This window comes from Strongylocentrotus purpuratus, unplaced genomic scaffold (assembly GCF_000002235.5).
Source record: "Strongylocentrotus purpuratus isolate Spur 01 unplaced genomic scaffold, Spur_5.0 spur5_scaffold_20, whole genome shotgun sequence".
In the NCBI taxonomy this organism is placed as follows: domain Eukaryota; kingdom Metazoa; phylum Echinodermata; class Echinoidea; order Camarodonta; family Strongylocentrotidae; genus Strongylocentrotus; species Strongylocentrotus purpuratus.
In genome coordinates this window covers 16447639-16462643 of record NW_022145606.1, presented here as the reverse complement: position 1 = coordinate 16462643, position 15005 = coordinate 16447639, and the positions used below count along the sequence as shown (strand labels likewise).

At 38.6% G+C, this 15005-nt stretch overlaps 2 long non-coding RNA genes across 2 annotated transcripts; one reads left to right on the top strand and one right to left on the bottom strand.

Moving 5' to 3' along the window:
- The first annotated feature begins 263 nt into the window (after nucleotides 1-263).
- LOC115927257 lies at nucleotides 264-8858 on the top strand. Its single transcript, XR_004065527.1, has 4 exons — nucleotides 264-364; nucleotides 2606-2712; nucleotides 7536-7607; nucleotides 7948-8858. It is a non-coding gene; the product is annotated as an uncharacterized LOC115927257 (long non-coding RNA).
- A 2723-nt stretch (nucleotides 8859-11581) lies between these two features.
- On the bottom strand, nucleotides 11582-13945 carry LOC115927258. Its single transcript, XR_004065528.1, has 2 exons — nucleotides 13799-13945; nucleotides 11582-12429 (listed from the first exon to the last, which is right to left on the bottom strand). It is a non-coding gene; the product is annotated as an uncharacterized LOC115927258 (long non-coding RNA).
- Nucleotides 13946-15005: the final 1060 nt, after the last annotated feature.

Below are 15005 nucleotides of genomic sequence, written 5' to 3'. Positions count from 1 at the left end.
AAGACATCTATGGTGGCCCTGAAGGGACATCGCGAATAGACTAAATCGCGAAAAATTGGCGATAAAATTCACGATTTCGTCAATTTTATCGCCAATTTTTCACGACGAAATTCACGAAATTCACGATATCGTGAACTTTATCGTGAACTTTTCACGATAAAATTGACGATATCGTATATTTTATCGTGAAAAGTATACGATAAAGTTCACGATAAAATTGACGATATCGTATATTTCATCGTGAATTATTTTCTCCTGGCCTGGGCGGTTCGTAAACAAAACCAGCTAGGCCTAGATCTATAGCTTGATTGAAGACGATTATTATGACGAGACATTTTTAAGATGATCGATTTCTGTGAAAATGGTAGGTTTAACTTCATATTATGCTCTATTTGTATTTTATTTTTGACAAGATAGGGATAAAAGTAATTGCACAGCGGAAAAATTATCCGGTATGCAATTAATGGTCTAGAGATGCACTCAATGCATTTTCCCATAGGCCATACATTCATTTCCATGTTGTAGAGGTCTAATAGGTCTAACGTTAGACCTAGTATTGAGTAATGTATTAAATTGATCTCGATCTAGGCCTACTTTTATTAGTAGGCCTACGAACTAGCACACTCAATTTCTCAAACTGAGTCAACAAAGACTGACAGAGTGATTGCAATAGCACACTCGTAATCGTCGACTAGATCTAGACGCAAACTGAGCTGAGCTGAGCTGATTCAATTCGATGTAGGCAAGCACCAGATCTATAGATCTACAAATCATGATAGATATATACAAGGGATCGTTTAACAATGTTAAGTCTGACTCTGAGATGCAATCATGCCATGGCCCTAGATCTATGTGTTATTTATAATATTATTATGTCTGTGATACAGTGTAATATCATTATTTTATGTCATGATTATACTAAGGGGCGCTGGTCCGAGAATGAGGATCGTCTGCATAAACAAGGATATCCTAGTCGTAAAAACTGACAAATTGCGTTCGTGAACGTCTTTTTTTATCGGCACTCTGCAGGTTTCAGGTTCCCAGCGCGGGCATCGGGGCATGCAAAAAAACAGATTCCTTGTAAGAAAATAACCCCAGTCTCCTTGGCACTTGTTCAGAAACGTGACCCGTAACTCCGGCGTGGAGATACCCTACTATAACATACCCAAATTAAAGTAAATATTCATTAAATGTCCAAATAAGATCATGAGTTAAAAGTCGCTATGTTTATTACCTGTTTCGTGTCAATTTTTTTGTCATTTTTGGAGTATTTTTTTGAAAAACAATGATATTACTATACACTTTTTCTCAGGTTTCATGGCAAACCGCTGCACAATACAAGTGCATATCGATGGTGAGTTGCGGGCGGCGCACGCCTGTGTGAAGTTATCTACCATAATGAGGATCCAAGACATTACTTCACACAGGCGCGCATCTGCCCGCAACCCACCATCGGTTTGCACTTGTATTGTGCAGCGGTTTGCCGTGAAAAAGTGTAGGTATACTGATATCATCGTTTTTCCGAAAAATACTCCAAAAATAACAAGATTTCTAAACAAGCGCCATCTTCTTTTATGGGTTGTCCGTCTTCTCGAGGATTTATCGCCCCTTACATGTATGTGAAAGTCTCTGTACAAACTTAAGTCAATGTAAAATGCATCGATAAAAACATCGCGGAATCCGTTTTTCGCATCACCAACGCGCGGATTGGAAATTGGAAACGTCTGCGAAAATGCAGACGATCCTTATTCTTGTACCAGCTTCCCTACTGAATATTGAAGCCCTAATCAAATTTCGCTTCAAAATGATCATGAAGTGGCTCAAAAAAGTAATAATCTTTGAGTGACCGGTTTTACCATACTTATTTTCCTGAATAGACTAGGCTTAGGCCCTAGTTTATAAAAACCATTAAGAAAACGCAAAGTTTAATTTCGATTTCCAATCATAAATAACTTGATAATCAGACAGACGATTGGTTTGTAAAAGTCACGGGATTCCTGACCGACCTTACAGAGGCTAAGCTAAAGGTTTAAAGGTTTAAAATTATGATTGCAGCATGAGCTAAATCCATGATTTTGTTTCAGAATCTGAGGCAATGTTACCGAGTCACTTTAAGTTAGATCTATATTACTATTAGGTATTTACTAGTCTATTTAGTGAATTTCGGCTAGCACCCAGGCCAGGGGCCCGTTTCTCGAAACCGTCATAAGTCTAACTTCTTGACCAAATCAGCTTTAGTAAGCTACTTGTCCGCTACATGTTTAACTAAGATCTCTTTGCCAAGATTAAGGACAACATCCTGACTAAGTACTACCGTATGTATTTATGACGCCTCTGACACGGTTATATATCTGTCATAAACTTGATAAAAACATAAAACTCATAACTTTTTAGTTGATGGGCAGCGAACTCGTAGAGTCCTACGATGCATGAAGTCTAACCGTAAACGCTAAAGGGTAATCCAATCACAGTGTGATTATCTTACAAAAATTCATCTCTTGGAGTAAAAAAAAAGTGTTATGATGTTTTTCTTTTTGTTTTATAATGTGCAAAGTTTATCACTAGATTTTGTTTGCATATGTTTCTTTTATTATTCATTCAACAGATTACCTGGTTGGCATTCATGCAAGCAAGCCCTACAACTTGTAGTACAACTGCCATGTATCAACACTCCATACAAACCAGCTCAGGATGATGGGAACTAAGCTGAATGTATCCTTATTGAGTGTATGCGTTTAAATGATAACAAAATAAAAATTATCTTAGATAATGATGGGTTATAGATTGCTAAGCTGCTGTTACAGACACTGATGTTGTTTCCCTTCATATCCCTCGCATTCCCTTCTCTTTAACAACCCCTGGGGGCTGGCCTAAGATGTTGTTTTCTTTAAGAAGGAGTGTTACTACAGTCGAACGGCTTGTAATGCTTTTTTTTTAATTGTCCTTGCTAAAAACCTAGTTGATACATATGATAATATAGTTGGGAGAATTCCGGAATTAAGCAGATCATTTTCTATGCCTCCGCTACAAAGTAGCCGGAGGCATTATGTTTTCTGGTTGTCCGTCCGTCCGTACGTCCGTCCGTACGTCCCGTTCTCGTGATCGCGTGATCGCGTGATCTCAAGAACCTATTGATGGATTCCCTCCAAACTTGGATCATGTATGTATCTAACAGAGCCAATGAACTGATTAGATTTTGGGGTCACGAGGTCGAAGGTCAAAGGTCACAGGGCTCATTATGTACCGGTATACAAAAATAGCTCGTGATCGCGTTATCTCAAGAACCGATCGATGGATTCATGCCAAACTTGGGTCATGTATGTATCTAGCAGAGCCAATGAACTGATTAGATTTCGGGGTCACAAGATCGAAGGTCAAAGGTCACAGGGCTCATTATGTATACAAAAATAGCTCGTGATCGCGTTATCTCAAGAACCGGTCAATGAATTCCTGCCAAACTTGGGTCATGTATGTATCTAACAGAGCCAATGAACTGATTAGATTTTGGGGTCACGAGGTCGAAGGTCAAAGGTCACAGGGCTCATTATGTACCGGTATACAAAAATAGCTCGTGATCGCGTTATCTCAAGAACCGATCGATGGATTCCTGCCAAACTTGGGTCATGTATGTATCTAGCAGAGCCAATGAACTGATTAGATTTCGGGGTCACAAGATCGAAGGTCAAAGGTCACAGGGCTCATTATGTATACATAAATAGCTTGTGAATGCATTATCATTAAAACCGACAGATGGATTACAATCAAACTTGAATTTTAAAAATTGCTTCCGTTTTGGTTTGTAAAATTGCTCTATGGCGGAGGCATCATTTTTGACTGCGCGCAGTCAAAATTCCATCTAGTTCAAATTTTGATCATTAATGATAGCCTGTTTTCACTCAAACTTTCAGATTATCTTTAAATGTATATTGAGCATTGAAGTCACTACCTTATCACCATTTTCTCTCATCTGAACAATGTTAACAAGAACCTTAAATGAAGCTTGCACAAGAAATACTTTTATTTGTAAAGGTATGAACTAGAAATGTCCAATAGACACCAGTTTAAATATAAAAAGGACTACTTTATTTTTAAGACCTGTTAGAATTGTCAATGGAGAATTGGGCAGTTACCCTTTTTGTTTAAAAGTTGAAATGCAGTGTACATACCACATGTATGCTCATCTAAAGGTCTGTTAAAATGAGATCTGCTTACTATTCATAAGGACCGCTATTCATAAGGACCGCTTTCATAAGGACCGCCATTCATAAGGACCACTATTCATAATTTGAGAAAAGGGTCATTGTTCATTAGGGTCATTATTCATACATGTAAGAACCGCTATTCATAATCGAATAGGAGGGTTGCTTTTCATAATGTGAGAAGAGGGTGGCTATTCATGATGCGGAATGAGGGTCGCTATTCAAAATACGAGAAAAGGGTCATTATTCATAAGGACCGCTTTCATAAGAACCGCTATTCATAAGGACCACTATTCATAATTTGAGAAAAGGGTCACTATACATTAGGGTCATTATTCATACATGTAAGAACCGCTATTCATAATCAAAGAAGGGGGTCGCTATTCATAATACGAGAAGAGGGTGGCTATTCATAATACGAGAAGAGGGTGGCTATTCATAATACAATAAGAGGGTTCGCTATTCATAATACAGAAAGGGTCGCTATTCATAGAAATTAAATAAGCAAACAAAATTATATTAAAGGTAATACAAAGTTTTGGTATGGGGTCATGAATTTGGTTCAAATGAACATATTGGAAGCATATGCGATCCTACAGTATTCAGTGATCGTTGTCGCGGTTGAAATCAAGTTTAAAGAAGAAATTGTAAATAATTAACTCTTTATGTTGTATAGCTCCCTCTAAAGGTCAAGATATTAATTTAGCATTAAAACAATGTTTCTTGACTAAAATCGACCGATTGGCTATTCCCGTTTGGAAAATATATATCACAACTGCATATTCTGAGATGTTCATTTTAGCAGCTACCATTGGATGGCCGTATAGGCATTGATATTCAAATTTTCTCGAAAGCAGAAGTGTAGTGCTTGTAATGCATCCTTAGGGCATCCAAATATATCAACATTTTCAAGAATCGCTATCCGGCCATTTTCAAAATTCCCAAAACTTTGTATTACCTTTAAGAAAGGGGGGAGGGGGGGGGGGGGGAATTACACCGGTGAATAGGATTATATGTGTGTTGGGTTTTACTGTATTTTTTGTCACCACAGGAGCGGGGCAGATTCATAAGCTACATGAAGGTAATGGGGATGTCTCTATATAATCATCAAAGATAAAAGGTACAATATACTTTAAAAAAAGACATACCGGTAATACAGGGTACGCCATCGTTCGCATAACGCCTAATGGTCACAATATCATATCTTAATGGCTTCAAATCTTGAAAATCTAACTTCCTTACTTATATGGAAAATATATCTTGCTATATTGTGTATAATTTATGAAAGGATGGTATATAACCAGGCGCGGATCCAGGGGGGGGGCCAGCAGGCCCTGCCCCCCCCCCCCCCCAAAAAAAAAAAAGAGAGAGAGAGAGAGAGAGAGAGAAGGAAAAGAAGGGAAAGAGGGGAGAAAGGGAAAGAAAGAAGAAGAAGAAGAGTTGCAATTTTCCCGCCAACAAGTTGTAGTTCAGGGGGGGGGGCAAAAAGCCCTTGCCTCCCCCCTTTCCCCCACCCCCTAAAACAGGGGGAAAGAAGGGAAAGGGAAATAGGAGAGCTAAAAGGAACAAAAAAGAGGAAGAAAAAAAGAAGGGGAGAACAGTTACGATTTTTCCCGCCAATAAGGTGTAGATCAGGGGGGGGGGGGGGGGCTTGGTTTATTTCTAATTCGATAGCGGTGATTTACAAATGCTGCTGAAATGACATAATTTTCAGAGATTTTTTCCTCAATGTTTAGTAAATTATACTTTTTTATGTGTTTGTTGGAAAATGGCGAATTCATGAAGAAAGTAAGAAAGAATAGTGAATTAAATGCCTAAAACCCTTGAGCTTCGGTGGCTCCACCCATCGACCCCACCAGGGCCCTAAGGCAGGCCCCTGCATGCTTATGTGACCGTTATAAAATGCCTAAAACCCCTGAACTTCCGGGGGCACCGCCCCCTGGATCCCACGCCAATTCGTGACCTGTCAGTGTCACAAATAAGGTATCAAAATATGTTCAGTTGACTGTTATTAAATGCCTATACCCCCTGAGCTTCTGGGGCTCCACCCCCCGGAACCCACACCAATTCTTAACATGCCAGTGTCACAAATAAGGTATACAAATATGCTCACCTGACTGTAATTATTGCCCAAAGCCCCTGAGCTTCAGGGGCTCTGCCCCCTGGAGCTAACCTAATTTGTGTCCCGTCAATGTCACAAATAAGGTATGAAAAGATGCTAATCTGATCGTAATTTATTGCCCAAAACCTCTTGAGCTTCTGGGGGCTCCGCCTGTGGACCCCACGCCAATTTGTGACCTGTCAGTGTCACAAATAGGGTATAAAAGTATGCTCATCGATGGTAATTTAATGTATAAAACTCCTGAACTTCTAGGGGCTCCACCCCTTGACCCCCGCAGGGGCTTCCCCCAAGACCCCACACCAATTTATGCAATGCTCTACCTAATCGTACATACCTACCCCCCCCCCTCCCTCACCTACTTTAGAAACGTTCAGCAGGGCCTGCATGTAAGAGTGGGGTGGTGCGGATCTTTTTTGTCTATCCCCTTGACGAAAATTGTTGGTAATATGTACTTGTCCTAAGGGAATGCTGCAGGGAGGGTGGGCCGAACGGCGCAGCGTGGTCGGACTGATTGTGGGTAGGGGTGATGTACATTATTGTAGCACGCCTTTTTTCTTTATTTCTTAAAAAAAAAAAATTGTTTTTAATAAATGTTTTCGACAAATATTCAAGGCCATGTATCATCCCCCCCCATCGCTATGCCACAGCCATGGGAGTGGGGGTGTCCCCTTTTCAAAATTCCCCTTTCTTGTTATTATTTTGTTTGCTTATTTAATTTTTATGAATAACGACCCTCATTCCGTATTATGAATAGCGACCCTCTTCCCGTATCATGAATAGCAACCTTCTCCCCGTATTATGAATAGTGATCCTCATTCCGCATTATGAATCGAGCAAGGTTACCATTTCTATAATATTGGCATCAAGAGAACTGTACTGGTACATTGGTATGCTTACGAGTCTTAATGTTCTTTTAATCAGGAACAATGTCACAGACCTAAATGTATGACCTTTGAAATATTTCAAGTCATACATATTTTCAAGTCATTGTAAATGTGCAATTCATTTGATTTCAACCCTAAAAGTGTTCAGCAATACTTCACTTTATGTGTAAACCATTGGTAGGATCTTAACACATGAGTAACTAGTATTCCAAAGCTAACCACTTGATATAATAGATGTTAAAACAGTTATTTAGTGTATATGTGGATGCTTTTCTAAGTTTAAACAAAAATTGTTTTGCTCCTTGATTTCACAAATTCTATAACGCACAGTACTTTACCAGATTGCCTCTTACGGTAGCAGGGTATTCATGGAGCATTATCGAGATGGTATCAGGAAGAGAGGTATGAACTATGAAACAATTTTTTTATACGTGATGTTTTTGTATTTTTTATAATTTTATTCATGGATGTACCTAACCCGAAATATAAATCTTTCAAAAACCTGGAACATTTCTTAATAACATAAAACCAACCTTCATGTATCATTGCTTTGAATGGCATGCTTATAAAATATCTGATAATGCTATTGCATAATTTTAAATCAACTGTTGGGGGCTCCTGTTTATGTATCATTATATGATTGTTTTGCACATGTAAGCGTTGCTGGGTGGAATATTATTATAGTATATATTTAATTGTATTTAGGTTTTAAACTGTGATATATTTATCTTTCCCTTTATAGTGTTCGGCAGGTGAAGCGCCACTGCCCAGAATCATCTGAGCAGGACATTGCCCGAGCTATTTGTCCGATGCCCTCTCGCCTTATCCTTGCTGATCACACTGTCCAACACTACAATGTCATCAAGCTGCTCGGAGTGTTTATGCAGTCCAATATCAAATTGTGTCCTTGTAATGCCCTTATTTAACTGTTTAGCAGCTCAATAAATAGTGTACATTCAGAGCTTCTTACTAAAGGTATTACAAAGTTTTGGTAAGGGGTCTTGAATTTGGTTCAAATAAACATATTGGAAGCATATACTATCCTACAATAATCAGTGATCGTTGTCGCGGTTGAAATCGATTCTAAAGTTATGAAATTGTAAATAATTAACTTTTTATGTTGTATAGCTCCCTCTCAAAGTCAATATATTAATTAAGCTATAAAACAATGTTTCTTGACTAAAATCGACCAATTAGCTATTCCGGTTTGGAAATTATATATCACAACTACATATTCTAAGATTTTTATGGTCGCAGTTACCATTGTAAGGTTAATTGTTCAATTTTTCTTTGAAAAAATACATCAGTACAACAGAATTTAATCAAATTTGGCAGGGATTATTCATGAGAAATTATAGGTTGTTGAGGTACCTTGCCCCTCAACGGAACCCCCGAAAATGTCCATACATGTATATAGCAATTTCTTTACTTTGACTCTAAAACTTAATGCTGGCACTCAATAAAATTTGACATTTGAGAGGGGATCTGAATTTGTTTGTATCGATTACCTTGCCCCTCATGAGGACTCAGGGGCAGTGCTCCCCTAAGGGTCTCTTGTACGTAGTGTTGCCAGATGTTTATGCATGAGGGGGGGGGGGTATATTAAAAAAATAATCATCTGTGGTACATTTTCGATGTAGGTACCCAAGGGCACAAGTGATAATATAGTAATATAATATAGTAAGTGATGTGGCCACTAATTTTACAGGCTCTGTTAAACACAAGGTACATTGATCTCTTGTTATACATGTATGTTGTAATGAAGGTATTGAAATGATATTGATATGTAATTATGGTTCAAGGGGAAAAAATATTTGCGTTCATTCCAAAGTTTTCTCTCCACTATTTATACATGTAAATTGTTTAGCAATTGTTCAGCTCTCACATTGCTGAAGCAAATGGTTATTTGATGCCAAATAAGATACTCATATGTTTGCAATTTTCCATTCTCAAATAAGCAGGGGCGGCGATCCCGGGGGGGGGGGGGGGGACGGGGGGGACACGTCCCCCCTCAATTTTTTTTAGGGGGGGGATCTTCCCCCCCTGAAAAATTGAAAAAGTGAGAAAAAAGTGTATAGCAAATACTGACTAAAGACTGCAACAAACTTTTATGCTCTGGAGGGCCCTAGAGTGCAGCGTTTAGACAAATAAAAGTGCAAAATTCTTCCCGCATAATATTCTTCGAAGTGTACAGTAAATATTCTAGAAAAGTGAAGTGTGAAAAAGGTATATTGCTTGTTTTTATACTATTCTTTTGCTAATTAAAGTATGTAATTTGTTAATACAACAAAACTTCAAAAACCTGTGAGGGGATGGTCACTTCCGTAACCTCTACCCCTCTCGTTCTCTTTGCTCCCTCGCCTTGGTCTTATGATGAGGGGGGGGGGGGCTTGGGGTCAGTTGCCCCCCTAATAAAATTCAAACTTGATTTATTTCTAACTCGATACCAGTGATTTACAAATGTTGCTGAAATGGCATGGTTTTTCCCTTAGCTTCTGGGGGCTCTGCCCCCTGGACCCCACCAAGGGCCCTATGGCTGGCCCCTGTTTGCTCATCTGACTGTGATTGAATGCGTAAAACCCTGAGCTTCCGGGGGGTCTGCCCCCTGGACCCCACCAGGGGCTCTAAGACGAGCCCCTGGATGCTCATCTGACCGTTATTAAATGCCTAAAACCCCTGAGCTTCATGGGCCTACGCCCCTGGACCACACCCCAATTGACGCTCCACTTGTTATGCTCGCTTTGCTCTACCTAATAAAATACTTTAGCCTCCCCCTCTATGATAAACGTTCCACGAGGCCTGCATGTACAATGTTAGAGTGGGGATGCAGATTTTTTTCTCCCCCCCCATCCCCCAACGTTTTTGTTCAATATACGCCACTGCTCCCCCGTCCCTCGCATTTCGTCCCCCCGGTCATGAAAAGAAATCGCCACCCCTGCAAATAAGCATTACCGCCAATTATGTTATTAAATGTACTTCTTCTGTTTTGTCTTTCACATTTTTAAGCACATTTTTTAAATGTTCTTGAAAATCTATTACAAAAGCTGTGTGTATCAACTACAGATCTATTTTCCTATGTTCATACTTGGTTATACAGTTTATATTAAAATAACCTAACAAAATTAATGTTACCATAATCATGTTTGGTGTTGGTTATTACTTCATGTGTCAACAAACACTACACGTTTCAAGTGTAATCAGTTTTTGAGAGGTTTCAAGAAATGTAAAGTGTTAGCAGCCCAAATTTTGTGGCAAAAATTAACACACACTTCTGCAAATATTTGTAAAACAAATATGTTTGAAGATTAATATTGATGACAGAATGCCCTATTTGAGTTTACTGTTGTAGGCAGAAAACCCCAATTTCAGTTTCTTAAATTTTGCAGCAGTTTTTGTTTCAATATCACTTTATTAACAATCATGATTATAGTACATACAGTTGTATAGATACTACAAGTAGAAAAGAGAAGAAGCCCAGGTCATGTTTTATTATTAACAATGCAGGGCTAATACTTCATATTATTCATACTGAAATTTGTGATGCATAATGTCAAAGTAATACAGATCAATGCCACTGTGGCTCCAAACAGACAATGTTACATGCATTCAAAATGAATATATAGAATTTAGAAACAATATATGTGACTGATATGTGTAAATTACATTATAGAGAGAGAAACAAATTAATTTTATCTGAACTCTACATTCATAAAAAAGCTGTAGAACAAGTATGAATGATGAATCAAGCATAACAAGAAACGGGACCAAGACGAATGATAGGAAGCAGAAGGAGAAGAAGAAAAAAAGAATGAGAGAGGAAAAGGAGTAGGGGTAGGAGAGAGAAAGAGGGGCAGAAGAAGAAAGAGAAGAAGAAAAATAGACAGAAAGAGAATAAAAAGAAGGGAGAAAAGAGAAGAAAGGAAGAAAAGGAGGGGATCAAGAAACAGGAAGAAAAAGAGTAAGAATGTGGAATATGCATTTTTAAGACTACAGAAGGCTGTGGCCCTCCCAACATGGCTTATCCTTAGAGCAGTATATTGAAAAGGAAGAAGTTACTGCAATCTTTGATACGGTGTAAAATACGTTCAGAAATTATACAGACGTGTCCTTGTAACAAACACAATCGAACAAGATCAAATAATTGGATCAAATTACCATACAAACTGAGTGCTTCAGAGCATGTTTATGGCTTTTTGAAATGATGTTGCTGCATATAGAGTTTTGGCAAGAACTGGATTAGGAGTTGAATGATCATGATCAGTGATCGTAACTTGGTCAACATCCCAATTAATTCCTAATTTAATTCTTCCTTTTCTTTCTACTGTGATTCACGAGAGACCAGACAGCTATAGTAAAAAAATAGTGGACACAAGATATATCATTTAAACCATGAGCGTTTATTCAAATCCGTGCTAAAATCTAGCCGGGATATTCCAATAACAATTAAGGTAGTCTATTTATAAAGCGAAAGACTGCCGCTTTTCAAATTACACTACATTATCATCAAACTTGTCAAATGTGTTGATGTTATTGTCAATGATGATCGATGAACCGACGATGTCAAAGAAACAATTAGGGTCTATTGTGTCGATGACGACAAAGGTAGAGTTTCTGATGATCTCGAAGAAACAAGATTTGACGATGTGGAAAAGAAGACCCAAGTTTCTGACGATGTCGAAGAAACAAAAAGAGACGATGTGGAAAAGAATAGCAGAGTTTCTGACGATGTGGAAGGTAAGCGTAAATCCTGACCTTCAAACAAAGAACGGAAATTGACGGTGTAAATATACAAACTGGGGTTTGTATACTGTCAAACAGAAAGATGGCGTGGTCTTCATACACAGAAACGATGTCGATGATGGCAGAGTAAAGTTATCATGATGATTATGAACGAAGAAACGAATGGTCGATGTCAAAGGTAGAGTTCTGATGATGAATGAAGACGGAAGGTCAATGTTGACGATAAAAAAGGAAAATGGCGACCTTCAAACAACCAAAATAAGGTTTTCAGCACAAAAGTGATGATGCAGGCAAGTCGGTCAAACTGTTGCTTTATTGATATATTGCCGAAACAACACAATACAAAAGAAATATCACTGGATACTGAATGGTGCCAAATAAGCAAAGGTCCTCCCGTTACCACTTTCTCCCATTGCCAAACAGTACTGTTGATCGATTAAATCCAATTGCGTCACATCTATTTCATGCTTGTAGTCAGTAGCTCCTGCAATAATAACATAAAGAATACATTTTTGATTACCGGTACACAGAGAAACAGAATTTAGACAATTATTTGGCAGAGAGATTTTCAGGATTAAATACAAGTTTGATTTTGCTCCAGAAGTTTAGATCTATCACTGCATCAGTGTCACAAATTATCAATTATCTCCAAGCTCTGATACAGTTTTACATATTGTTAGTGTTACCACGGTTAACAGTCCGTGTCTGCATGCATGGGCCTGGCCATGTACAATTTTTAGTTTATTTCTTAAATAAATATCTTTCAAACCCTAGCTGCTCTGCAGTTGCAGTAGCATCACTCTGGAAACAATATCTGACCTAGGCCACACATAGCAGCATTAGTGTACTTTTTTGTATTACCTCTATGAAAATTCAAATCGAGAGTCTACTGTCAAACTTGCTGATCATTTCAGTCGCTTCATACTCATTGTGTTCACGAGTGTGTAACTGTGTGCGATCGATTGCCCTCTCAGAGAGGTCAATACGCGTTAGCATTGTCTACTCGAGTGACCTAGGCTAGGCCCTTGCTTAATGAATAATTCATGTTGTTGCAAGCATTGAAACAAATATTAAAAATAAAATGTCTAGCAATGCAATAATCACTGAAGCCATAGAGCCTACGACTAAATCATCTTCAATACAATTCATACAATCATGCATTATTCTATAGACTCCATCTATACTAGGTACTAGCTAGCCTAGGCCTAGACCGAATTTTCCGTCTCTTTCGTTCGTTAGCCTCTTATTGGGGTAGGGTCGGCCGGCTCTCTCTTTAGAGACGGAAACCGTCTATACACATTCCCTTGATAACGCCACGGCCATTTCAGGTCGTAGCGTTTTGCCCCCCAAATCCCCCAAAATATCATTTTATCTCGTGCATGTTACATTGTAAATTAGGCCAGGTCTAGTGGAGCCAGACGTAGTCTCAGTGGAACAACCGACGATTATAGAGACTGAAGCTTTCGGTCTAGCCTAGGCCTTGGTCTGCAGCTGCATGCAGCTAGTGCACTAGAATGCTACTTATATTCTGCTAGCCGCTGCTACCCATTACTTATTAGTATTAGTTCTACATCGACTCTGTCAGTCTTTGTTGACTCAGTTTGAGAAATTGAGTGTGCTTGTACGTAGATCTAGGCCTACTAATAAAAGTAGGCCTAGACAATTACATTACTCAATAGATATTACAACATGGAAATGAATGTATGGGAAAATGCATTGCCATTGAGTGCATCTAGGTCTAACAGTTAGACCATTAATTGCATACCGGGTAATTCTTCCGCTGTGCAATTACTTTTATCCCTATCTTGTCAAAGATAAAATACAAATAGAGCATAATATGAAGTTAAACCTACCATTTTCACAGAAATCATCGTAAAAACGTCTCGTCATAATAATCGTCTTCAATCAAGCTAGCTAGGGCTGGTTTTGTTTACGAACCGCCCAGGCCAGGAGAAAATAATTCACGATAAAATATACGATATCGTCAATTTTATCGTGAACTTTATCGTATACTTTTCACGATAAAATATACGATATCGTCAATTTTATCGTGAAAAGTTCACGATAAAGTTCACGATATCGTGAATTTCGTGAATTTCGTCGTGAAAAATTGGCGATAAAATTGACGAAATCGTGAATTTTATCGCATTTTTTTCACGATTTAGTCTATTCGCGATGTCCCTTCAGGGCCACCATAGACATCCTCAGTACGAAATTTAACATGAACATCAAGGTTGAGCGTGCTCATCGTGATGGGAAGAAAGGAGATAAGCCACGACACATTTTGGTCAAGACATTGTCAATACGTGAGAAGGTCGACATCATGAAGAAGTCAAGGGAGGCCCTAAATAAGGAGAAATACTACATTGTCGATGATCTGACGCTGGCAGACCTTACAGAAAAAAAGAAGTACAAAAAACAAGTACAAGATCTGTTCATGAAGGGAACTAAACTACGCTTTTATGCAGGAGTTTGGAGGGGTGATGGAGGTGTTCCTTATTTCTCTGCTTAAATTTAGTTTTACTATAGTGCGACTTTAACTGACCACCCACTAGCTGGCTCAAGGACACAACTTTCGGTTTTATTTGATTTATGGCTTACTTCTCAGAAATGAGTCATGGCTTCTTGCATGTTATCAGCACATGTGTGCTCTTGCTCTCTTCTTCATTTTACCTCCTCTATTCCATTGCTACTAAAATTCTTCATGTGATTTGTGTTAGCTGTATTTTCACATTTTAATGTTTTTAGGAGTTACTTTTACTACTGTTAACATTAATTTCTCTTAACATATAGTTGCAATGACGAACCTTCGTCATTGCCTTGTTTTCGTTCACATTCTGCCCCATTAATATTTTCCTCCTTATATTCCTCGTCAGAAAATCGCATTCGTTTTGCACATGATGCTTGTTATTCCTAGTTAGGTGCTTTCCTCATGTCCTTTTCCTTTCAAATTTCGTAGGCATCATCTCTAGCATCTCATCAAGGTCACCTACTTTTTCGATTTTCGAAATCACTCATGCATGACCGTCCAGGCGCCATTTTGTCCGTTTCTGGTCCATT